The 27495-nt window shown below is 40.8% G+C and overlaps 1 long non-coding RNA gene across 6 annotated transcripts; it reads right to left on the reverse strand.

The window, feature by feature from the left end:
* Nucleotides 1–866: 866 nt before the first annotated feature.
* On the reverse strand, nucleotides 867–27495 carry LOC102075973 (uncharacterized). 6 transcript variants are annotated; one of them, XR_003222319.1, is made up of 5 exons: nucleotides 23978–24329; nucleotides 23712–23860; nucleotides 12046–12107; nucleotides 3485–3730; nucleotides 867–2927 (listed from the first exon to the last, which is right to left on the reverse strand). It is a non-coding gene; the product is annotated as an uncharacterized LOC102075973 (long non-coding RNA). The 6 variants fall into 6 exon arrangements; XR_003222320.1 differs by lacking the exons at nucleotides 23712–23860; nucleotides 23978–24329 and adding an exon at nucleotides 27422–27495; XR_003222318.1 differs by lacking the exons at nucleotides 12046–12107; nucleotides 23712–23860; nucleotides 23978–24329 and adding an exon at nucleotides 3890–4160.

Consider the following 27495-nt stretch of genomic DNA (forward strand, 5'->3'; position numbering starts at 1 on the left):
GAAAACCCAAGAGAAACACATAATATATGATAAATGAAAGTCTACCCGGCGGTGTGGGGTGGGGGTGGGGGGGGTGGACGGCGAGACGGAGAATGAAAAAAAACAAAATATGAAAATAAAGAACAAAAGGGACCACAAAATCGATGGGGCAGCAGAGCGAGAGAAGGAGGCAGTGCACAGTTTAGAAAAAATTTTATTGGTGCAAAACAAAAACGTGGGAGAAAGAAAACAGAAACAAAGAAGAGACAAGAGGAGGTGAGGGAGGACACGCAAGTGACAGGCAGAGGCAGGGAGAGAGGGAGCGGGACTACAAATCAAGTCGACTGCCTCATCGCATCCTGTATCCCCCTCTCGTCTCCCAGCCTCCTCATCCCCTCCACCACCACCCCCCCTTCTCCCTTGTCCCTCACTCCTGGTGCATCTCCATGGCAACCAGACAGGGTGCCTAATACATGAACTTAATATATTTCCAGTGGCAGGGTGAGCTGGGTACTAATGCATTCATCTGTCTCCACACAGACAGGCCAATCAATATTAGGCAAGAGTGTGCTCCAGGACTGCCAAAGTCAGACAGCTAGTCAGATGGTTGGACATGGAAAATCCCAAATGAGTGTGTGCGTGTATGTTTGAGGGCATTTAATTGTGTCTAGTGACAAGGACACTTTGATCATTTTTGCTGCTACATATCCAAACTTACTCAGAGCTTTCAAAATGTCTGGCTGTGAGAAAAGAAGACTTTATGTATATGGAAGATTTGACACTTAAAACAAAACAAAAAAAAGGAAATAGAGCAGGATCAGAGAATTCCCTAATCTCAGAGACTGTCTAGATAAAATTAGGGGAAAGCTGGGATACGGTATATTTAGTGCATTTTTTTTAATCATCCAATAACATCTTTTATTTAAAAAAAGAATTACACAGAGTACGTTTTCACATTTTATTAACATACAATTGTTAAAAAACAAACAAACAGGAAAGTATGAAAACTTGTACATGATCAAAAAAAAATAAATGACGCCACAGATTTTTGAAGATGTCATATATGCCGGGGTCACAACCCTTGGCTGTCTTCTTATTTTGCACCCCAACTGGGGTCTGTAACACAAAGTCAGCCAGAAGGGTTGGCTCCCTGAGACGGTCTGTGCTGCAGGACAAGCAGCCATTCTCTTCTTCAACCTGAAAAGTCTTGACGGTCACTTACAGATAGTGAGATGCATGAAATCCAGAAGAAACAGTGACAGGTATCGCCTGTCACTTTTCTTGCACTTAAAGTGCTTTTAAAGAAACCACTTTAACTGCAAGTGGTATCAGATATACTTTGTAGAAGAGAAGGAGTGTATCATGTTGAATATATTTGCTAAAATGATCCCCTCCTCTACAGGATGTTGAAACTGAATGCAGCCCTGTTCCCGAGGACCTCACCTGTGACCTGCTTTGACCTCACAGGTTAAGGGTCTCAGGGACAGAGGGGCATACTGTAAAATTAAAATACACTGAGAGGGTGTAAAGACGGAGCCAGTTGTTATACAAAAATGCCAAAACGGAGTTTAAATGAGTTTAAACTCATTCGAGTTAAATGAGAGAACTGCAGAGTCACTGCACCGAGACAAAGAAATGACCTCATCTGACATTTGGATTCTGCGGCACCAACCGGGCTCCTGGTTTGCTGCAGATTAGAAGCAAAGCTGATCAGTTCAATTAAAGCGTAATCGGCGCATAATCATGACAGATTTGTCCACGTTTTATCCATGCTAATCTTTTTGTTCTGCAGTGCATCAAATCAGATATAAAGTAACATTTTTCACAGCAGGCACACATAATCTCAGAAACGCAGCCGCTGAGAGCTCATTGTGGAGGAGACACAATTAATTTAGGGGAAACAATTAATTTTAAACTGTTGGTGAATGCCACAGGAGTTTTGGACATAATTTCTGAGCTAGCGTGGACAAATTACAGTTTCTAATAGCTTTTCTGAGCCCACTGAGCTGAAGAGGTTTTAAAAATCAATTTGTGCTCATGTGAAATATGTTACTAGACCTTTTACACGCTGGAACTTAACACACATACACTGAAATCTTAAAGTTGTCAAAGCTGACAAATAATCATTTAAATATGTATGCAGACTTTGCATAGGTCACCTTTTCTTTTTGTTCTCAGTAACTGTGGCGGTACGAAAGTTACATTTTCCACAACTCGCTGTAAAGAGGACTTCAGATTACTCCATCCAGTCTGAGACTTTTTCATTTCAAAGCGTCTTTCAGGATCGACAACGTCTCCGTGCAGTTCTCATCATTACGGCGTTGCACTGTGTTTTGTCCATCCATTTCTGAACGCAGGGCAGCGTCTGTCTTCTAACTTACCAGCAAAAGAAGAAATTAGTTTTCAAAGATTATGAAGAAAAAAGAAGAACCCCAGCAGGACACGGGCGGCATGCAAATTATCAATCCACCTGTAGATGACATAACATAATTGCACTGCTTGGTCACTGTGGTGATATCACTATAAAACACTTCAAAGAAAGAAAGAAATGTCATTGCGTAGAAGTATTAGAAGGCAACGCCACCCACTGGTAGACAGACAGAATGACACACACTGACTGGGGAAGACTGCATATGACCATACAATTAAAAACGAAATTGGAAATATTTGTATTTCATAGCTCATCTGTGGAGAAATAATGTTTCCATCTTGTTTTAAAACATTTGCATGAATTTGAAAATAAAAAGCCGCAATGTGTCCACATCAGTTTGCTGCATTAAACTGAACTGCATTAATGCATATTAATGCATCACGAATTACCTACAGGTTAACTTTATAAGCGTCAGGCCTTCACATTTTGGGACACAGAGCTGCGATTTTTGAGGCTTTCTTTGTTAACAGTTGCAGCTGGGGCAGACCACAGGGAACAGCCGGAATGACTGGAATAACTGCAAAAGAGGTGGAAATGAAGGTTTGTTTAAAATCTTGTCAGTATCCAGAGAACAAAACTCTGAGTTAATTACGCAGCTCACAGAAATGATTATATCCAGGTTAATTAAAATGCGTGTCATTTTATTGCCTGTCATAACACTGAAATTCATTGACAGCTGTGAAGGGGAATAAATTAAAACAGAGATGCACGAATAAGGTGCAAACAGAAAATGTGAATTAAAATGAAGGGCAACTTAGACACAAAACGCAGACATGACCTCGACAGCATGCAGCATAGATTCTAGATACTAATTGAAAGGCTATTCAGCATACGGCAACAAAGACAGAAGAGCAGAATAAATACCACAAATACAGGCACTTACAGGAGGGCTCTCATGCTTATTCATGCAGCATGTTTTATTACAGTCAAAGAGAAGAATGTGAAGTGAATTAGTGATGACAAAAGTTTTGTATTATAAATCATTTTAAAAGCAGCATAAAAAAATACCATTCTTATTCTACATTGAACTTGTGACATGAATGCTTTAAAAGAAAAGAAAAGAAAGAAATTCACCTTACACTCAGCCTCTTCTTTCCTTTTCTTCCCCCAGTCAGAGTGCTTCTGTGTTTCCTCTCAGCTCCCTCTCTTTCTGATGGTCTCTGTCGGGGCCAGACAGGGAGCCCAGCGGCAGGTAGGTTACAGACAATAGTATTGATTCCATTATTCTTCTTCTCACTGCCTACCTGCCTGACTAACAGCAGCACCTATACAACGCTTCACCTTTTGTCTCTGCAGGGCTGTTGTCACAAACACACAGAGCTGCAAACAAGGGAAAAATAAAGAAGAGAGAGGGGTGAAAAAAACAGAAGAGCTCGCTTACTTGTGCGCTCACATTCTCGTGTACACACCAACCCGCCTGGTGCACATACTATCCAACACTTAAAAACGACACACACACACACACACACGCACATTTACCCTCCATGCTGCATAAGTGGTCTCCAGCCATCTCTTTTTCCTTTCCCTCTATCCAAGTCTCCTCTCCTCCTTTTCTCTCTCCTTCTTTTACACTCTCTGGTCGTCATCCTTCCATCTCCCTCTTTTTCCTCACACGTATTTCCGAGTCTCGCACAAACCCGGTAACCTCCCCAACACGCTCACACGCACGCACGCACACACGCACACAGTCGCACACACGCTCCAGTCTGCGAGCTCCATATATCTATGTGAAAGTGTGAGAGAGGGAAGGAGAGAGGGAATGTGAGTGCCGTGAGTGCATGCAAGCGTGTGTGTGTGTGTGTGAGTGTGTGTGTGTGTGCGTGTGTGAACGAGACGAACTCCGTGTGTGTGTGTATGTGTGAGGGGAGGTGGGGATGGGGGGGGGCAGGGAGGCTAGCAGAAAGTGGGGATGGAGGGGGAGGGTCAGAATCTCTAATAGGATGAGAATAGAGAGAAAATATGAAGCCCAGGAGTCTCATGAACCTGAGAGGCTGACATTACTGCCTCCTCATATGTGTACAGCAATCATACCGTCATCAAATTGATTACAGGATTTATGGTGTTGCTCCAACACTGCTGTAAATTGCAGCTGGAGTGACTTCAAACACACTAAATAAAGCCATGGTGGAAAGCTCTGCTAATTGTAAAATGCGTCTTGATTATACAGCTTGACATCAGAGGTGAACAACATGCATTTAGCCATCCTGTACAGCCGAATTCATCCAAATGAGTCTGAAATGTGGGGAGCTGTTTAAGGAGCAATGAGGAAATAACATAAAACCTGCACCCGTGTTGCATGCATAAGTAACAAAACTGCAACAGCTTTGCACGTACCTACAAATACATTCAATATTTCCGCTCTTTGTTCAATCAGCTCGCATCTCTTAAGGCAGTTTGATTCTAATATTTGAGCTCGTCTCCGGGAGGAAAGAGAGTTGCCATTGTGCTTGTTGGGTAACAGAATCATACAGCCCCCAGGGAAATTCAGAAATGAAAGTAAATCCAATTTGGACCCACTGATTGGCTGGCTCTTCAGCGAGAGCGAGCATAAACACTACACTTGATGGGTAAGCGTCATTAATGGCTCTAAAGTGTTCTGACCATGTTTTACAACGCAGCGTATCACCAGTGCCTCACACATTTAGAGTAAATGGGGGTAAACTGACTACGAAAACACATTGCTTTTGGCCACAAAGTAGCTGCAGTGATGAATTGATAAAAAACCTCAATGTAATGAAAAGCTAGTTAAGACCTTGGCAACTATAAAAATAAAATAGGCGAGGAGATAAAGAAAACAGCAGGAATAAATAGAAGCACATTGATTGCTTGTATCATTAGGTGAAAGTTTCAAAAGCCTTCTCACTAAAAAGCAAGAACTGACCAACAGCAAATGAAGTGAATCCATCTTCACCTTATTTCAAAAGGGATTTTTCCATAAATACACAAAGCAGGAAAAAGAGCATTCACTAATAACACTCGGCTAATTAAGCTGCATTCATATAGGCTATATAGTAGTCTGTGTCAGTTTGCCGCTTGTATTCTATACATATACTGAATTTACACTCTTCAGACTCTTAACATCCTCCTCCGTAGCTGCAATCATACTGTAATGGCAAGACACCTAAATTTGCATAGAAACAGCACTACAGAACGTGTTTACACAATCTGCTGTGATGTGTGCATTCAGTGGTCGGCGCAATTCCTCTGCACCGAATGCGAGTTCCTCGTCTTGTGCAGCACATATAATCCACCTAATCCCGCTTTAATGTCACACAGACAAACTCCTGGGCGTTTACAACACACATATTCTGGCTGTGGATGGATTTCAGAGTGCAGGAGCCTGTGCCTGCTCTCCTCTGCCAGTAAACTAAAGCATCTCTTTCCAAGACAGAGGCAATGTGGGCGCCATTTTGGCTGAAGAACCAAGAAAAAGCCCCTCTCTAGCAGAACAGCAAACCCAAGTCACAAATGCAGAACGTCACAGTCACGGACAGGTGTGTGTGTGTCTGTGTGTGCCTGCAGCTGCACTCTGCAGTGCCACTGACAGACAAAGCACTGGGAGTGCTCCACAGGGATGACATCATCAGTCTAGGATGATGTCTGCCTTGTCTGTCTCAGGATCAGGATGCTCTAGTTCGCCGATGCACCCCAAGAGATTGCACATGGCATTGTTTGTGGCAGCGCCGGTTTTCACAAAGTATCGCGCAAAGTCTGATGTAGGCAGAGTAATGTAAGAATTTCTGCCTGAGCAAGCGGGCGCTTCAAGGAACTCGCAGCACTTCATATAGAGGTTGTAGCATTTTACTCACAGTCCCAACAACTCCTGCAGGCATTTTTCTAAGCAGCATATGCGCATGCGGACGTCATGAAAATATGTTCACATAACAATCTGCTCACACATATGCGCAGTCTGCTGTATATGCGGAGATGGAAACCAGGTACAAGAGGTCGCGAACGCAAACGGTCTTTACTATGTCAACATGTGACAGAGATAGAAGAACGTGCGAGGTTAATCGCACTTCCTCCCATGCACATTATTATCACTGCTCCACACACCTAGCAGTTGTCTGATGTTCAACTGTCTGCTCAGGCAAGAGAGCAGTGTTGCGTGGCGGATGATAAAGAAGGCTACGACTGACAGTGCAGAATCAGCACATTTCTGATATATGCCCCCTATTTTCCACCCCTTCCAGGAGGCACGGTGGGGGGGGGGTGACTGTAACGCACTGCAGATGGCTGCTGTTTGAACCACCAGTCTGACTTGCTGAGGGGTAAAGGAGAGGGGGAGGAGGCAGGGAAGGTTTCAGGGTAATGAAACGGGTATAAGTACAACGGCAGACACGCAAGGCTTCTCAACCTGTGGTAGTATACAGCAGTGCGTGGATACTGTGAAATGCTGCAAAAATACAGGCAGGGATTTCATGAATGTCACAGTGAAGCTGTATATGATGAATGTTACTTATGTGAGGTAACTGAAAGAGGGAGAGAGTAGTAGGTTATTTTCATTTAACGAGTGTAGTCTTACATATATTAATTAATTGCATCTTTTGTGTCTTATTTCATCATTTAGTGCTTTAAAAACACCTAAAGTAACCTGTGTGGTTATATGCAAACAGCTTGTTAAGCAGCCCCTTTCCTCACAATATAGGGCAGTTGGATTATTTTCTAGGGTTTTTCTTTCTTTAGGTATTAGTTTCTACTCAAAGTCAGAGTCAGCTGCTTGATAAAAATGGACGTTCGGCGTCCTGTCTTAAGGGTATTTCTGCTGCAGTATAAGCCACTGATTGCTTTACAGCCAACAACCTGTCAAGCAGTGGGTAGTCATCCCAACAACTACAATCCAACTGCCACAAATATTGCCCATGAAATGACACAGACCCGGGAAAGAGACTTCATGAGGGTTTGCCCAAAGGAGAGAGCATCATGATAAAGACCTTGAGGGGATAAAAGGCGCTGCAGTTGAAAAGGACGTGCCGTGTCATTAAACACTAGGAGATCCGCTCACAGAGTAACAAAACATACTTACCTCTCTGCTGGTGGTACACTAGACGTGGCTAGAAGTGACTCCGCAGGGAAAGCTAGAAGGTTGTACAGTTATCTCCGTGCTATTTATTATGCGAAACCATACAACCAACTACCTCACACTGCAGAGCACAGACTGTAGAGACTCCAGACAAGATTTCAACAGCAGGACGTAGGCGTCTGTGTACATACTCACCTTTCTGCCTCCTACCCCATGCCCCGCTTTACTCTTTCAGCAATACATTCATAGTGTAAGTGACCTCTTCACTACAGAATTTAGCAAGTGTTGAGACTGAGTCGCACAAACTCAAATGGGAATTTATCCTTTGATTTCCTTTTGTGCACTTCTCATTGTGCTATGGAACGTCTCTGTTTGCTCTTGGATTTGGGCAAAAAAATCGATTCACTGACATTACAAAGGGCTGTTTTTTGTGTGTGGGGGGGTTCTATTGAGCTCTTTCAGTGGTGTGTTTTCTATTTCTTTTTTATGAATAGCAGGAAAAGAAGAATAAGAGATGCATTTTACTTCTGAGCTGTAATAAATGGGGACTGAACCTGCAATCATGATTGAAACGTGGGAACTGTAGGCGGCTGCAACCACACAAAAATTCACCTACGGTCCTGCAGTGATGCCACGGGAAGGAAAGTGTTAAGTGGCTGCAGTGGCACATGTTGTACAGAGCACATGTATACAAAAGCACAAAGACTCTCGGCATGCATATGTATGATGCTGGAGGATGGCTTATGTAATCAAATGTACTGTAGGAAGGAGACAACCTTGCTGGTCTGAAATTTGACAATGCTGGAACAGAACTATGAAAATCCTTTTCCTGACATCTAAGCCTCTCATGCAAGTGTGAGTACTACAAAAACTTCAATTTATCCATTCATTCATAGTATTTTCAACCATTTCTTAGGGCTTGTTGCCCTCTACTGGTGACTGGGCAAACTCCTGCTTACTTCCCCTTCTGGCCCTTGTTCTATCAGTGCCACTAGTCTGCAATAGAGCGACACTGACAGCTACAAAATACGATTCCAGGGGTTGACTGTCTAAGAATAGCTACATGCAAAGAATTACAATCACAGTCTCCTATTCTATCAGAGCCTGAATTTTGTCTTTGGAGAAAAAAAAGTCACCAAGCAATATTATTCTTCGACCTGTTGTTGAACCAAATTCCTACATTCACTGACTGCAGCATTTCATCCACATCAACTGTCCGATTCCGCTTAAGCGCTGACAGGTTTTCATGGGAGTTAAAGGCCATCTGCCATAACACTGTCACAAGCATCAATTCTGCTGTCAGCTGTTACATCTAAATCTGGGGGACTTCTGCTTCACAGTCAAACAGAAATTTCCTTCACATCACAAAATGATTGCTAAACTGAAACTTTTTAGGTGGATGTAGATGCTCTCTGTAGAAATTGCAATTGTTGTGTGCTGCGGTGCTACATTTGCTGGCACAGTGATACATTCCAGCAAAGACCAGCCAGGAGTGATAGGCTACTCTGAGCACTCATTCAGACATAACTGGGGCAAGATGATATGCTGTGCAAATGGCGTTTAAAGGATTCCAGCAGACCCTTATCGGGGCAGAAATGTAACATGAAATGATATCAAAGTAAAGATGATTACAGAAATGTAAACACTTCTGCGATCAAGAAGTTAAAACGTTTCTGGATGCACTGACAAAAGAGAGCTATATGTGTGGGAGCTCTGCATGAAAGCATTCGCTGGTATGTAGGATTTAAGGAATCTGACTTCCAACAAAGAAGCATTAAAGACATAGAGAAGAAGAAACTGAATAGCCTATCTTGAAAGCCTTGAGCCAATTGAGCTGCAGTTTGGTGTAACTTAAAGAAAAAAAAAGCTAGGTGAATATGTGCACATCTTCCTCCTCTTCCTCTTTTCTTTCTTGGTATGCATTTATAGTCCAAACCACTCTTTTTCTGCCACTCCCTTTCAATCTTCTGTCCCAAAGTGCACCCCCACTCCTCCTTCCCTCACCCACTCAACCTTTTTTGGCTTTTTTTTTTTTTTTTTTTGCTTCATCCCTCATGGGTCCCCATTTCCCGCCTCTTACCCTTTTAGCCACCCTCTGTCTTCATACCCCCCTCCTGCCCTTTGAACACACACATGCCGGCATTTTTACATACCAACAAGCTCCTCTACTTTACTCCGTGTGTGCAGTAGTTCACAGTCAAATCACGCAGAAATGCAGTGTAATTGTGCCAATGTCAGCTATCATTCACCCACTCCCTCTTTGTCTTGCTCGCTCCACCCTTAAGCAGGCTGTAAAAAACAAAAAATACTCCACTATGAAAAATGTGTGCAGTAATTCCCGAATGGGTTGGTGTAACTTCAAGTTCAAAATTCCTAGCATACTTGATCATCATCCACGAATGCTGACGCAGAATGTGATATCACTCAGTCTCTTTAAAAAAAACTTCCCTGATTTACAAGTCGATACAACAAGATAAGTTTACTGTAAATGATTTCTTGCTGTAGGTGATGATGCAATTAGGAAAATACCTAAAGTGGAAAATACCTGTTTTCTGTGAAAGTGTGCAGTACCATCTGATTTTTATCAACCAGGTTTCTAAATCAAGTATTAGCATACAACTTCTGCCACTCCCTTTGCATTTCCAACACTATCTCTGACAGAAGGCATCTTCACGCTGTTGTTGATATTTTTACTGTTACAGAGTGACAGTGATCTGATGTAATGTGTGTTTTTTCCCCAGGTAAAAGCAGTTCTAACCTAAAGTAATCTGCTTTGGTTGACGCCATCCACATATACCAAGATGGCAAAATGAATGTTGCCATGGGAACCTTTTGCCTGGCAACTCTAACAGCCTGGCAAATAGCCAAACTGTTGCTATGGCACAGCTGTCAAGCTACGTATACTGGGATTGGTGTGTGAGTGGCTGTTCATAATGCCTCCCATCCCAAGTTTCCAATCACATGCCTGATGAAAGAATGGATCTGATTGGAAATGAAGTACTTGAGTTTTAAAGGGGGTGGCTTTGTGGTGGTAGAGGGGTGTTTAACTGAAAATGAGCTTGGTCCATTTTTTCCCCCCAAAAGCATCCTCGTTTGAAATCTGATTGCATCTTAAGGTTTCATGATTTTATTTTGCATTTTGGTTTAAAATCACTTTTTAGACATCACAAAATATTTTGATGTTGGGTTTTCAGCTGTTGGTAAAATGCACCACAGGTTAAATTTAACTGAACTGCAGGAAAAGCATTATTTAATGTCTAATAAGGCAAAGACAAATATTTTAGACTCTTAAAGCTCTAAGGAGTTATCCCAATTCACTGTGCCTCTGGGCTAAAATTTGTAAAACAAAGTGGCTTGCGTGTATGTTAATATATCTGTGAAGCCTGCCCTTTGGCTTACAGCCTTTCTAAATGTCATTTGAAATATGACGATAATGAATTAATTTTGTAAGTAATGCCACTGCCATCCAAGCGATCTTTAATTTACTAAAGGTCCATACATTTCTAAATTAAAAAATAGATGTAATGACTATTGAGGATCTATATTTTTGTACAGATAACAGAGATGATGAAAGAGAGCTATTAGTCTGCCAGAGTGCAGATATTTCAATCTGCACACTTTACAGTGGGACTATACATGACTCAGGCTTTGGACAAAGATGCTTTCACTAAGTCCCTCAAGTCTATACTGAGCTTTGAAAAACATCTTTCAGTTCGTTTATCACTTTAACTCTTTGCAACGCACCCTAAAAATTAATTCACTGGTAACTTTGCAGCTGTTTTCACATGAGTTTAGAAAAATGTCAGGAGTGTCAGGATGAGACATTGTATGAAAATATGCTTTTGCTCACATACAGCACACAACCCGAGATGGTTGACTTTACTACTACTGGACATGTTGCTCTGGCTTAGTCATAGAAGCGTGCAGGAGGTAGAGCTGTGTCCGCTTTACTCTGTGTAAACCAATCAGATCTAAACTATTCCCACATGTACTCAAATAGATGCAATTGGACTTTGCACATTATCGTCATCAGATAATATCATAAAAGAGATTAATTTGAATTCATGATCACAAATTATTTGGCTCTGTTTGCACCTGTTTTAATTAATTTACCCTTCACTGACAGTGTGCCGTTTTATTTTATTTTATTTGTATTCTTTAAAGCAAACTGCTATTAACAGAGCTGAAAACCTTAATTTAATTTACACAGGAAATTCTGTTGCATTTTCCTGCAGTGTTAACATCTTTTTATTTTGTTAAGTGTGGGCTTTGTTTTACAGAAAAACATAACAGGGCAAATTAAAAAAGAAATGTCCTTGTCTTTGAGACTACTACCTGGTATGACTGAATAATCAAAGGCCTGATAATAAGTGGATTATTTTCTCTTTGATATTTTGACAGTTGTATTACAACCTGCTACAGGTATCAACTAATTATCTGTCAATATTTAATTTGGCTGCATAACAAAAGAACAAGAACAGAAACAAATGAAATGTGTACAATAACATATTGTTTAAACATGAGTATGAATATGTGTGTGAGAAAGCCATCCATTCACAAGAGGCCTTTATTTCTCCACAGAAATCTGTCAAATGTCCTACTGAGGTTTTACCTTGAGATTGCTGTCATGTCGACGTGTTCTGGATCTTCCTTTAGACTCGAACCAAAAAGTAACTGAAAAACACAAAGATAACACAGATGGTATCAAGGTTAGAGTGAGTAAAACTGACCTTGTGAATGAAAAGACTGTTTACACAGTAGGTCACAGGTTCAATGTCAGCAACCAATTTAATGTAGGAGATTAAAACGAAATGACGACGGTCACTACTGCAGCAGTACAAATTCTGAAAAAAGGTAATTAAATTATTTTTGTTTAATTACACCACTCAAACAAAATAACTACAAAGGGAAAACACCATTTTTGTGTATGTTGACACAGTTTTAATTTTGATTAAGCATTTTAATGTCAGTATTTAGAAAAAAAAGAACAAGGGAAAAGTGATCCAAATATTCAGCTCAAAGGAAATCAAAAGGTGCATAAACTGAGAGAATAAAAACAAAATGACACAATCAAATCATTAGTTATTACCACTTAAAACATCATGACATGAACCCGTATCTAATTTTTTATGCATCTCAGTTAATTTCATTATATTTAGTCTAATTTAAAAGAAAACTGTTTATTGCTTTTTGAATGCTTCCATTTAATAAATGATTTGATATTTACCTACTGTGAGTTTTTGCTATGAGAGGAATTACTCAGAAAGGGATAATGCTATTAGATGCTATCATATCAGTGTTTTACTGCTTACGGCTATCATGGAAAGGCATCACTGTTAGAAACACTGTAACCTAAATTGTGTTTTATGCTTATTTTTCTAAGATTTTTTATTTTTTTAAATAAACATATCAAGGTTCTCAAGCCTTGATGTTTGAAAGCCATCTCGGTGCACACATGCGTTCTGCAGTATGGACAAAGCAATGCACCAGCTTGGAGCGCTAAGCCTCCTGCTCTGGTTTGATAAATATAACTTCAAAAGAAGCAGCCAAACAGCTTTAGCTGGCCGACTGCACAATGAGCATAATAACTCCCCACCTCCTGGGAGCTCCAGCCTAGTTCATTTACCCTTCCAGAGCGCTGCCAGGTCAGTATGTGCACATGTGTCTTTGTTTCACTGCAAGCCTCTTGGAGGCTCCCCACCTTCTGTTCAGTACAAAGCGGATGTATAGAGGAACCTTTTGGACCTAATTTTTTACAGAGGAAATGCAGCCCCCCCCCCTTTGCTCTCCTCTCTTCTATTTGCCCCTCACATGTAATGCCTGATTGACCACAGAGCCCCTTAAAGAGGTCAAAGGGCAGACAAAACAGTCTGGTGTCATGGCAACCTGTGTGCCACCAACTAGAATGTGGGGGGAGAGGAGGGGGATCAAATGGGCTGTCAGTTAAACCTCTTAAAATGCAGCTTTGTGTTTAGGCTAATGTGTGGGCAACATACAAACACGTAATGCACCTGCACTGTGAAATGGACCCTCCTAATTTGCACTCCACAGCCCGGAATAATCAAGCCAAATCCCCCAGTGCAATGCAGTTAAGTGTAGTACCTATCAAAGTGTGACATGACGCGCATGCTGCAGTGATGTGTTGGACTGCACGTGCACACGCTCGTAAGTGTGTGCGTTATTTGTGCGCATGGGAAACATTCCTGTGTAAAAGGTTCTTTGTGACCGCTCAATGCAGTGGCAGTGTATACGTGATGGGGGAGGGGTGCTAACGGATAAATGGGAGGCAAATGCATTCAGATCAATACTGAGCTGAGAGAGGGTGAGTGGGGTTGCGAAGGGAGAGTGGAAGGTGGTGAGTAGAAAGGGTGGGACCATGGAGCGACTGATTAATCATTCCTGTATTGTTATTGACTTTCTGTTAAAGGGAGTGCGTCAGACTCTGAATTATGTCCCTATATGTGTGTGTGTGCGCGCGTGGCTTTACTGTATTCATTGAAAGCACAAAGTCATCAATTACAGACTTCGACTTCCCAAAGGTTTGGCACCATTACTGGTCTAGCTGCGCTCCAACTAGCTTTTGCATTCCTAGTGTTCAGTAACAACTTTTGGCCGTTGGTTCACAGAGTCAGCACAATAACTGTGAAGGATTTAATTATTCATGTTTTGTAAAAAGAGCTAATATGCTGTTCCATTTTGAACATGAACAGGAAAGTGAAGGAGGTGAACAGGAAATCCCATGTGAGGAGTTAATGAGGAGCTGTCGAGTGAACAGACACAACAGAGCGGGAGGCAGGCGGGGAAGCAGCTACATGTGGAGGAGGGGCAAACACTGCCCCGACATCTGACCCTCTGGCTGTGACCTTGTTCACTGTCTGAAAGGGCAGAGACTGGGCACCCCTCAACATGAGCCACGTGAGAGCAATATTTTAAACGATTCACTTTCAATAACTCTTTAAAAATAGCCAAAGGTCGGCACCAAAACCCTTATTTAAATAAATAAAACTGACATAATTAGTTTGCAATTATAACCAAGAAACCGACGTCAGATGATGCCAAAGGCAGTATTTCCTCTAATTACGACCCTTTTGAAAAACAGCAGCTTGTCAGGGGATGGAGGGCTGAGCTAAGTGAATGAAAACCCTATTCAGCGTTACCTTGAACTTGAACAATAAGTCTGGTGTTTGTGCTGGGGCCACTTCCTGACCCTTCCATCTCTCTGTGGAAGCAGCCAACCAAAGCTTCTCCTTTCATCTTACAGATGTGACCCTGACGACCTACTGACCAAAGAACAGGCAGCGACTGCAGGTTTTAACTCAGCTACAGACTCCTTGATCCTAAACATTTTTCATTCTTACACAATTCTTAATGTATGGATATTAGTTTGACTACTACTTGGCTCTTAAACTGACAACCTTTTGTGCTAAGAAATCACAAGGTTTATTTTCTAATGATACATTGAGCAACACTGAAATTTTTCCTTGTTTTCCACCCCTTCAATGACTGCACCTCCTCCCATTGTCTAGCATTAAACCCTTTCTTCCCCCTCAGACGCTTTCTGTCTCGCTTTATCACCCACTTGTCTCTACCTCTCAGACAGCATGTTTCTTTACACCTTCATCTTTCTTTTGCCTTCTATCTTCATGTACTCTCCCCTCCTCCCTGTTGTATTCTCTCCTCTTCCCTGCCTGGCACCAGAGAGCTGGCACGCTCAAGGGAGTCGTTGTGTGACGACACCTCATTGCAGAGTGCGTGTATCACTGCAAAGTGTAACGAAGAGCCTTGTGAATGCCATCAATATGCTTCCAGAGGATACACAGTGACCCTTTAAACCACTATCAATAAACAACATATGCTTTTAGCATTTGTGTCTCATGCATATTTTTTACTTGAATTTAAATGGTTCTTGTCAGTATGAAACAGGAGCTAGCTTAAATTAACTTAAAACAGAGTGGAAACAGCTAATCGAGCTTTGTTAGAAAGATTACATACCAGCACACAAGATAATACCAGGGCTCAGTAAACAAAATGTTCCATTTGATTTTATTTATATACAATTAGGTGCTGGTAGGAGCCAGACGAGACTTTTTAGCATTATATATAATGGACAGGTATGAGAGTGGTGCCAGTTTTGTCATCTCTTGAAAAAAGTATCTTTTTTATTATATCTATTATATCTATTATATTTTCAAAAATGTGCAACTATGCTTTTTTAAACGTGGTTTGTAGTTGAATCAATTCATGTGATATGCAGTTATGTGAAAAATAAATTTTTTACATGACTCCATACAGTTCTGTAAAAAACTAAGTACATCCTTAATGCTTCCATAACAATTAAGATTTTAATAGACTATAGAAATGTCATGGTTCTACCTATCCTGTTGCCCTATGATAGCTGGGAGAGGGTACAGTCCTCCACAACCCTTAATTGGGTAAGTGGTAAAGAGAAATGATGGATGGATGAATAGGATGAACAGATGAATGCTAATCAAGTGAATTAGATAAACTGATCATCTGCAAGTGTCATCACTTCTGTAAAAAAAAGACTTTTGGGCAAATTTACTGGTCTGCAGCTCTCAGGTGTGTGCTAATGCAATGCCACAATCTTCTAGGAAAGATTGTGAAAGCAAAATCATTTCAAGGTCAAGTTGTACAATGCTCAGAGAACTTGTGAAAAACCCAAAAGCTAAATCCCTGACTCTCAGACTAGCGGCAGTCAAGTTTAGCATGTCACATTTTGAAGTTCATTGCAGTAGAATTAGAAAAAGATTGACAACTGTGGCTTGCTTGGAAAGGTTACAGAAAAAAGCCTCTTTTCTTTAAAAGGACATGACACCATGTTTGGGGAAAACCAGGCATAACATACCAACTGCTAGGCACAGCTGTGACAAGGCAAGGATTTTAATTTCAATTGTATTTATTTATTGTCAAATGACAACAACAGTTGCCGAAAGGGTTTTTATATTGTAAGGCAAATACCCTACAATAATACAGAGATAACCCCAATAATCATATGATCCCCCATGACCAAGCACTGTGGCGATGATTTAGGCTTGTTTTGCAGCCACATGAACTGGGCAACTTGCAGCCACTGAGTTGACCCTGAACTCTTCTGTACACTATAGTGTCCTAGCCTCAAATGTGAAGCCATCTGTCCAACAGCTACAGCTTGGTTAAAACTAGGTCATGCAACAGGACAGTGATGCTAAGCTCATAAGAATTCTCCCATATCACTCCTATACTAAAAATCCCTGCACTGGCTCCCGGTTGGGTATAGATATAAGTTTAAAATCCTCACCTTTACGTTTATGTCTCTACAAGGTGAGGCCCCCACCTATATCAACGAGCTTCTCCAACCCTACTCTCCAAAGCGGACTCTTAGATCCGCTGATAATGGCCTTCTATCTATTCCACGGACCCGTTTGAAAACGAAGGGGGATCTCGCTTTTCAAACCCTGGCTCCAATACTGTGGAACTGTCCCCCCCCCCGCACCATCGACACTGTGGCTTCTTTTAAAAAATCAGCTTAAAACACATCTGTTTAGACAGGCATTTAGGTAATGTTCGTGTGAAATATGTTGTTTTATTCTATATTTATACTGCACTATTGCTTTGTTTGATATGCTTCTATACTGCTATGTTGTTTGTTTGACATGCCTTCATTCCCATGTGAAGCACTTTGTAACAGCTTTTTGTCTTAAAAAGTGCTATATAAATAAATTTTACTTACTTACTTACTATAAGAAAATGCCTGAAAAAAGAAAAGAATCAAGGTGTTGTAATGACCCAGTCAAAGTCAAGTCCTTAACCTGATTGAAATGTTGTGGCAGGACCTTAAGAGAGCTTTGTATAAACAAATGCCTGCAAACCTCAATGAACTAAAGTATCATTGTAAAGAAGAGTGTGCCAAAAATTCCTCCACAATGACGTGAGAGACTGATAAAGTCATGCAGCAAACACTTACTTTGATTTATTGCAGCTAAAAGTGGTCCTGTGAGCTATTGAATCATGGGGTGTACTTTGTTTTGTTTTTTTACAGAGTCTTGTGAAAACTTTCTTTTTCACATGACTGTTTGAACAGATGATCCCGGATGACATCAACAAAGCCAGTTCCTCAGGAACCTACTCCATAAATCATACATGACTGATGTACTGAAGAGGAGCCAGCAGGAGAGCCCTGCACTATAGCATTATCAACACTCACACACAGTTTCACTATCTCTTGCTTTTTACCCAACCCCCAACTCCCGAGGCTCTTTAGATGTCTCGCACACATCTAAAGAGTCGGAGAGGAGAAGTGCAGAGGATCAAAACTTGAGTCAGAACACAGCAGATAAAGATGTGCATCAAGAATGAGACAGTGGTAGGAACGTGTTGATAAAGACGTGACAGAGTTGGATAGGAAGAAAAATGAGACAGACAAGGGGGAAGAGGGGGAAAGAGAGGATTGAGACAGTTAGGGGAGGTAAGAAGCAATGCTGTGACCTACTAATGCAGAACTGAGGAATTCTCACTGCTGACTCCAAACACATTCCTACAGCTTGCAAATATTAACCCCCACCTTACCACCTCTGCTTGCTTTTGAACACACAAGGCAGCCACCTGGCCCATATATGAGGAAACTATTCATTCACATCAACCAGGTTCAGAAAAGATTCTGACACAGTAATAGGTGGGAGGAAAAAATGAAAACAACCTCCACCCAGCGTGACAGAGGTTCACTGTCCTCTCTGTACTCCAGTGGACAAAAATCATGGAGGCAAATGGTCTGATTCTTATATAGCGCTTTTCTACTCTCACGGAGTACTCAAAGCGCTCTATACAACATGCCTCATTCACCCAATCACACCCATTCTCACAAGCACTTTATCTACACTTAGTGCTTTCTAACGACATTCATACTCATTCATACTCCGATGGATGCATCGGAGAGCAAGTTGGGGTTAGTATCTTGCCCAAGGATACTTGACATGCAGACTGGAGGAGCCAGGGATCGAACCACCAACCTTCCAATCAGTAGGGGACCAGCTCTACCTCCTGAGCTACAGCCACCCCAAATGTACCAGAAGATTCATTTCACAATACCAGAATATAAAGAAGAGCTAAATAAGCAAACAGATGTTAAGTGTATACACTTTTCTGTTAGTCTCATTGAGCTGAGAAAGAGTCATGTTACATATTATCATTTTTTACTGTCTTAAATTCAATGTGTTTGATAAAAGCCATTAAAGAGGTGACTTATACCAAACACTAAGAGTGTAACAGTAGCCACTGAAGTTAGAGGCAGATATGGATTCTGACATTAATCAAATGTACGTTTTTAAAGAGCTGTGACTAAGATATGTGCTAAACAATCGAGAAAGAAATGCAATCATGATGCTTCTAAACTATCTGCACATCTCAGAAACAGGAGTGCAGTAGGAGTGAATTTCTAGGCCTACAGCTCTCTACTGCACTCCTTGTTAAGGCTTTACTGTTTACTGGGTACAGCACTATCGCCTGTACCAAGCTCCTGGGTTCAAAGAAGTTTTTATTCTTCCTGTACCTGTTTCTTTTCAAGTGTACGAATGAATAATATTAATAATAATATTAACAATAATAATAAAATATATGAATACAAGGCTCGCAAAATTTCAAAATCTCTGGTAGCCCTTCGGGCAGGCACTCTTCAGTTTTTGGTAGCCCAAAATAAATTTAAGTAGCCCGAATAAAAAAGAGAGCAATTTTTTAATGTTTTGTTTCCGTTACAATATTATACATCAAAGTATAATATTGTAACGGAAACAAAAATTAATCAGAAAGTTGTTAAAACACAAATCACAACAATTGTATAAAAATCACAGTCATCAACTCAAATACTTGTTTCTAATTGAACAGAAATTTCTATGAACTTGTAAGAACTGTGTAGAACATGAATCAGTCTGTGTCAGATCCTGAATCTGAAATTTCCACTGAAGTCAAGGGTAAGAGGTAAGTGGAACCAAGATCGAGGCCATTTGCTTTTTGAAGTTTGCAAAGACTGCTAAATTTTGACAATGGTAGTGAACTCTTTGCAACATAGTACGCTTTTGAAAGATTTTTCAGGACTTCTGCTTGTGCTTGGTTTATTTTTAGTATGTTTTTTGCAATTGCTGTTTGTTCTGGGAAAGCTATTGCAGACTGAGCAATAATGCATTTCTTGCATTTCTCATGGGTTCTGATGGGGTCTTTCTTAAAATTACTGGTCCCAGTTGCAAAGGCGCTTGTCGACTCAAATGAAATGAAACTCACAACACACCCGGCAGAACATCATGTTATTTAGCTCGTCATATTCCAACCACAGAAATTCTTTTGTCCATGAAACCAAAAAAGCTGAGCTTTCTTTTTGCCTCATAGTCTGATTTGTCATAACTTTTCCGTTTTGTGGTAGGCTTTTCATTGGCTGCCCCTTCTTCACCCTGACCTGTCTTATTTGGCTCAGCAGAACTAAAATACCGGCGTAAATCCATCTGCTTTTACACATGTACTTACATAACGGTCAGCGATTCTCTGCGCAATCAACCTCTCACATGTTTAAGCTTGCTGTGGGAGATTTCACTTGTCACGTTTGACAAGCTAATGAGTGATAAGACGATGTCAGAGGAATTGGTGCGCAATTAATCGTCACTCACCAATCAGTGCTGCCGCTCTCTACACACCGTTCGCGCGATCGCAAAGTGAAAGTGAAAGCAAAAAACAAGCACAAATTCAAACGCGATTTCAATATGTCACATATTGGCAGTGGCTCATCGATGCCAATGACATAATTACTCAGCTACATTTTCAAAAGAATGCAAAAGCACTGACATATATTTTCCCTTCCTATGATAGCCCGACGGGCAGGGCTGAGATAGAATTTGGTACCCCGACTGGAAAAATTGCTAGCCCCGGGACGTCGGGCTAGCGATTTTGTGAGCCCTGGAATAAAGAACCCCTGTACCTGCAGATTTTTAAAGGTCAGCTACATTATGGTACAAATTTGCCACCAGAGGCTGAAGACTGTGCTCTGTGAGGTACAAATAAGTAAAAGCATGCAATGAAGAATGCCACCAGAGTGACAAGGCATGGTTCCCCTTAAAATACAAGAAGGTACTTTATGTTCTATGAGTATATATGCTGGCACCATGATTGCTTTTTCACTGTAGCTGTACTTCAGATAATCTTTTTAATCTGTTGTTATTTCTAAGCCCAATATCAATGTTAGCTATTAAAAATAAAAGCAAAGGAGTGCTATTTAACAGCTGCAGTTAAGCATTGAATACAAACAGAAAATGCACTACCCCACTTAATAAACACACACTACCCCCACACTAATAAAAAAGCCCTGCACTGAAGATTTTACTTTCATGGAAGTACAACATATTTTAACAGTGTTACGGGTGAAAGTACTCCTTAATGCAAAGTGGTGTAATTTGTTGTATTTATTTATATCAGTTTGTATAGTATTGCCTGATGGATATTTAGGTGTTAATGTGTAATTAACGTGCAGTTGGTTAATGTGTATGGTATAAAAGATTGGGCCTTTTATTGCATTCAATAGCCGAGATTTGAACATGAATATTTACACATTTCAACAGAGACAAAAGTATCTGCAGTAATAAGCTAGCTTGAATATATATGAAACATTGCTAGGCAGCTGAAAATAATTCAAGCCATGCATCTCTTAGAGGTAGAAAAAAATTTTTTTTACAAGGTCAGTTAGAGATTTAAACTGGTGCAAAAAACTTTGCATCCTATGCAACAGAGAGCAACATTATCGGCTTCGTGCCAATAAAGGAGGAGGGCCCTATGGATGTCCAGATGGAGCTCTCTCAGCTCCTGCCCCGTTTCAGCCCCATATCCTAGAGAAGGCAGACAAACACTGATGCAACTGGAACACTGAGTCCAGGGGGAATAGCTCTCACTCAGACCGTGAGAGAGCGTTAGTACATCTACAGCAGTCACGTGGTGCAGCGCTTTCTCACGCTGGGCCTGGCTGCCTGTTGTGTGTGGCCCTTTTTCCCCATCTCTTTCACACCAGAACTACATAATTGATAGCGAAGGCCGAGTTATGTTTTAGAAAGTGAAACACATGAATGGCTTCCTCTCCACTCTAATGTTTAGATGTGCTCGGGTCAGTAAGTGGCAGCCTCAAGTTGAGAGGTTTTAAATAACTGATAGGTTCTTTGTCACTTCAAAAAGCCATGGCAATCCATTATTTCTGCCAAAGGATTCAGTATGGCAAGACACTTCTGTGGCCGTGTAGTCAGTGTCAAAACTGCTCATTTGCTCTGAGTGATGAAAAGTGATAGTGCTTAATTAGCTTAATTTTTTACAGTTGCCTTATTTTTTTTGCCTTATTTTGGCATAACATGATTAAAAAAATAATAAAATACACAACCCACTTATTTATTAGAACCAAACTCAAAATGTGGGTAAATCAAACTCCAAGGAATTTGTCATTACTGTAAATAATGTCTAAATAATCCTACGTAAAGGACAAGAACAACAACAACAAAGAAAATAATTCAAAATGACGCACGGATCCCAAATATCATCATCCCCCTTGCACCGTGTACACCGCACAGCTACACTTTGTGATGTACAAGCTGAAGTGCCACTCACTAATGCAGGAATTAAGGTCAATGAGCTGTACAATTATCCAAATTATTTCTGAGATTTTGCTGTACGTTTCGGTTACACTGGAGTTGAAGTTGTTGCTGCTTAATAGAAACTAAATCAGTAACTGCACTGATAACGATTAGACTTCTTAGATATGAATATTTGTGAGTTTACTGAAGTTTTCAATTATAGCAAATTGAGTATGTTGCGGTTTTAGATGGTTCGGCCACACAATACAGTTGACAGCTTATGCAACATTTTGACTATGCTTTGATACTTCAATCCACTACTGGGAAAACACCTTTCAAAATAATTCATGTGAAAATAAGCTATTTACTATTCTCTTATGTTCCTTTTGCACTAAATCTAAGCCTCATTATGCAGTCAAATGACTGAATACGGGGGTATTTTGTGATAATACAAACGATTTTATACTTTTGGCCAATAATGCACGGGACGTAAACTGGTAGTCCAAAGCATTAAATCGGGTATCTAGCATAGAGTTTTTAGTGCAACCATTAGCACATTCTCTATTTTGGTCCTCTTCAGATTATTCAGAGGGATTTCTCATATCTACTACTCTATATCCATCTCCCAACTATGAATTTAGAAGTAAAATGAATAAAGGTTTGCTCAAATTTAACTGGGCATGGTGATTTGTGTATTTCTCTTTATTGTTCTGTTGCTACACCCTGTACAAACCAGACACCAAGGTCGGCCGCCTGTGACTTTGGTACCAACACTAAGTCTTGGTTTAAATCAGATGTATTCAGATCAACGCTCAGAACTGCGATCGTCCCCCTATTCAAACTCTAATCCTAGTCACGAAAACCCTTTTACTCCCCTTTGTCAAATGGCACACCCTTGCACAGAGACTCACTATCTGTGCGTTTTGGAATGAGAGCCTGGATCATATTTTCTTCAAGGTGGTCAGGATTGTTAAGAACATATATCAGGACGAGGCTATATTACAGATTTCCAATATGACAGTAACTTGTCAAAACTACCTAATGAAGGCGAAGCCATGAAAAAACAGCGGGGTGAGGACGAGATGAGAGGGATGCATACTGATACCACAAACAAACAGTGAGGGGAAGTAGAGGGTGGGACGTGTCGGTCCCAAAGTCGGGAGCATGATGACCAAATAATCCACATTCTTTTAAGTTTCATATCAGCTGAAGCTGAAGATCTGATTACGGGCCGAAGACACATTCACTAAGTAACACAATCATTATTAACGCATAATATGTTGAAGATTTACAAAGACAGCGACAGACACAAAAACGACACAAAAGTGAGTGCCCCAACCCCGTTCTTCCTTCCCCGTTATCCTCCCAGCTGGGCCCCAAAACCAGCCCTGAGCTGTAACTGACCGAGACTTAAGGAAAAACGGTTTTAAAGCAAACATGCAAATTCTGCTAAGCAAACAGAGGTGATAAAAGGCATGTTTTGGAGATTGGAGAAGGATGGAGATGGGGAAAATGGGAGTGGGAGGAAGGAAAATGACTTTATGTGCGCAAATGAAAGCAGATCCGAGAACAGGAATCAAAGAGGCAAAAAAAGGGGAAAAAAACAAAACATGATTACTTTCCAAATAAAACACTGAAAGAAGGAAATAAGAAAATATTATAATAAGATGGAAACCCATTTTTCTTTTACCTTTTCCCACGTATATTTTCCAACTTGAATCTTCCTCTCTGTTCCCTCATCCTCACTCTCGACTTAGTGCTTTGCCTCTTGACTTGCAGCCCTGCATCTCTATGTCACTCCAGCCTCATCACATTTTATCCACTGTTGTCTCACCTCGTCTTTCACACACACCATTAAAAAACAAACAAACAACAACAAAAAAAAAAAATCTTTTTTTATCCCTTTGTGGACGTGAGGGGAAACATGCCTTACAGACAAAGGAAATTAACACCAACCATGAGGAGGAAAAAGTGCAGGACGGAAAGGCGGCCGACAAAGTCACAGGCAGTAAAGTGAGAGGCAGGCTGATCCGCTCCTGCTGCGGCTGCTTCTCAGTTTGTAGCTGGGACAGCATGGTGCTGGAGCTGTGCAGAACGGCTTCCACCGCACGGTTTTAACCAGAGGACAAAAAGCCAAAAGTCTCAGAGGTGCCACAGAGAGCTGAGAAAACGGAGAACGCACGAAGAGGAGGGAGAAGGCATCAGTCATCGTGTGTGTGTGTAGCTGTGTGTGTGTGTATATGTGTGTATGTGTGTGTGTGCATGCAGGAATGAAGGAGAGCGAGAGGGAGGGACGGAGATTGAGAGAAAGGAGGTAGGGGGGAATAGGAGGAGTGTATGTGGAAAGAGGAAAGGGGAGGAGACATATTTCCCCCTTTTTCCTGTTCACATGTTTTAAAATTTCTTTTTGTGCATGTGTGTGTGTGTGTATTTGCGAATGAGCCCTATACTGTCCTCGAGTACATGGCTAACTTATCAGCAGGGTTATTATTCCACCTTTCCACGCCTGTTTTCTCCTCATCCTGTAACCCTTTGTTTATGGCCAGCTGTGTCTTTAAGCCCGTGCACTTGAACTCAGAGAGTGCTTTTCTTTCTCTGTGTACTTCCCCTCTGCTGGCCCCCAGCACACAGGAAAGAGACACAGCTTGCAGGAGAGAGCGAGAGAGAAAGACAGAGAGTGAGACAGAGAGAGAGAGAGAGCAGGACAGAGGGGCAGAAAGGGGCAGAAAGACAAATGCAGATGGGGGATGGGAATGGATTTTTAAATGGTGGTTCAAGGCTATGGAAGACTTAGTTTGAGAAATACAGCATGTAAAGCGTGCAGACGTGAAAATGAAACGAGGTCGAGCACTCTTTTCATTTTCGTGGGCTTCTCTGATATTAAAATAACGATTGATATGTGTGAAGATGTGAAGGAGAGCTGGGAGAACAGGCTGCCTTTTGAAATATTGATTTACAATATGAAGTATTCCACTGTGATTGTTACATCATGGAAGCATACAGTGGAGAAAGTGCAAGGTTAAGGTCAGACCATTAAGCAGAGCCCTGCATATCTCCACAAAATCTCCATGGCAACTGCTGACATACAGGTGAAATGTTTCATAATAAGAAAACTCATTTGTGCTGTGGGTCATAGAGTGGACTATTATACCAGCTTATGCTTTTATCCACTTGCCCATTTTTTTAAAGAAAGAGAGTGTACAGTCACCTCACCTTGACTGGTTTAATTGTTGAGACAGCAAAAAAGGGGGAAGGGGTGGACATAATGGACTCCATCGTAGGCCATGGAGGCACACAGTAAACTGAACCTTACGCACCGCCTCTCAGACTTGCATATGTTTAATTACTCTACAGCAGTCCCTCAGCATTTTCCAGTTTGCATAACAGGTTCTAAATACACCCTGTGACTAGAGGGTGCTTTAGAAGTTATAGGGTTCATTTAAGAATCAATAGCATAAACATAATCTAAACAATGACAAATCTCCATATGTAAATCCTATCTTCCTAACTTTAAACCAGTTGAAATCCCAAAGCTTATCAACTCACTTCTCAGGTTTGTGAAATTCAGCCCTGACCTTGGAGTTTCACATTCACATGTAAATTTAAAAACCATCTAGCAGAGCGCTTGGAGGAAATTTAGAGGGTGTTTCTTGAAAATTATTTTTAAAAAACAGGAAATGCAATTTGCAAGCTTTTTGAATCGTGCTGTTTGCAGGCTGGTAGGTTTTCCAACCACCATATTTCCCACCTGGAAATGTTCATTTATGAAGTATTTTCCCTTCTCAGATTGTTTCTTGTGTGAATTACTTATTTATTGATCATCGGTCACTCGTTTTTAACGGGACTGTCTTTCAGCTTACTCCTTTTGGACTCCTTTAATCCTCCTAATTTGCCACACCTATTGAAACTTAAACACTATCTGTCCACAAACAAGGAATAAAGTGAGGAATCACTTAGAAAATATTGTGGAGAACTGGTGCTAACTTCGCCTTCTTCCTTATTCCCAAGAGCAGATATCTCCACAGGTTTGATTTTTTATATCCTTCCTGGTACAAACCCAGGGATTTGATTAATTCACCTAAAATCTCATTTTTCCCTTCTTGGACTCACTGTAAGAAAACAAAACAAAAAAAGATAATTTTATATTAAATAGTGGAAAAAATTGAAATTTTCTGTCATTTAGTTGTTAATCTATCAGTTAAGTATGTTGTGTAGTATGATTTGAACTAAGAGGATGGGGTGTTGTAGTTGTAAAAGCTGCAAATCCTTTCTAAAGCTGTCTAGTGGGCAAGGTGGGAGTCTTGGCTGGGCCGATTCTGGCCCCCGGGCCTTATGTTTAACACACCTGCACAGCACTACAGCACCATCAAGGATTGCTGTGAAAGACCCTTCTATTAAAAATGAATAAATAGAGGGGGACCGTTGGACTTAACCAGATAATGAGCCATTTGTGATTTCCACTCTTAAAGTCAGATGTGGTAACAAACTTTTTCTAACGAGTTCACCGCGTAATTTAATGGTGGCGTTCTTGTAAGTTTCTTTCCACTGCCCCCTTGTGGCTTACAAATGTATGTTTAATTACGTATCGTGTCTTCTTTAGCGAAATTTTAAGAGCATTTTTCTTTTGTCATTCCTTCTCAAATCACGAGTCATTTAAAAACCTCTCAAAGACCAAAACTTTTACACTCACAGGTTGAGAGCCACACAGCCCCTCCCTCAGGGAGAAGATGAAGGCTTGTTTCGCTCTTCCACAGCTTTAAATCATTTATGACGGGCTGGAATCTGGATTCTCTTCTCTTTTTTTTGCTTGACTTCCTTGACCTCCTATCTTTAATTAGAAAATTAGAAAAGATGGCTTTCTATTTTTTTAACTGTTCTACGTCACTGGGGAAATTTGTTTTCTATTTAGTATTACTTTTTCCATCATTTTGGCTGTGCACATGTCAACAAATTCTGAAAAGTTTAAACTTCTTGTCAAATTCCCCAAAGCTCCGCACTACTTGCACAACCAAAATAATGCCTCTGAAGGTCACTTGAAACAGGCAGAATTTTTCAGCATAGTGTTGTAATGGACTTAGCTAATTTGCTAAAATATCAGGTGCTCCCTTTATTACTACTGCTCCAGACAATTTTAGCTTGTAACTCGCTAATTATCTTTTTTTTAATGAAGCACATGTGGCTCTACAATTTCCCTCATTTTAATAGGTTTGTCTTTTTACTTCTTCGCTTTTTGCTTTTTTTCTGCCCAACTGCTTTACTCTCCTCTCACTGGTCTTCTCAAAAAAAGACAGCCCACCGTCATCTCCAAATAGCAGCTGGTGAAACTACTGGAGAACTACAAGCAAATGACAGGAGCTTAAAAAACAAACAAACAAATAAACAAGTAAATGCTGGACTTACCTCAGATGACGACTCCACATCCATCCGTCCTCTGTTACAGATAAACGCGTGTACATGGTTTGGCTAACAACTCT

Source organism: Oreochromis niloticus, linkage group LG11 (genome assembly GCF_001858045.2).
Source record: "Oreochromis niloticus isolate F11D_XX linkage group LG11, O_niloticus_UMD_NMBU, whole genome shotgun sequence".
Lineage (NCBI taxonomy): Eukaryota > Metazoa > Chordata > Actinopteri > Cichliformes > Cichlidae > Oreochromis > Oreochromis niloticus.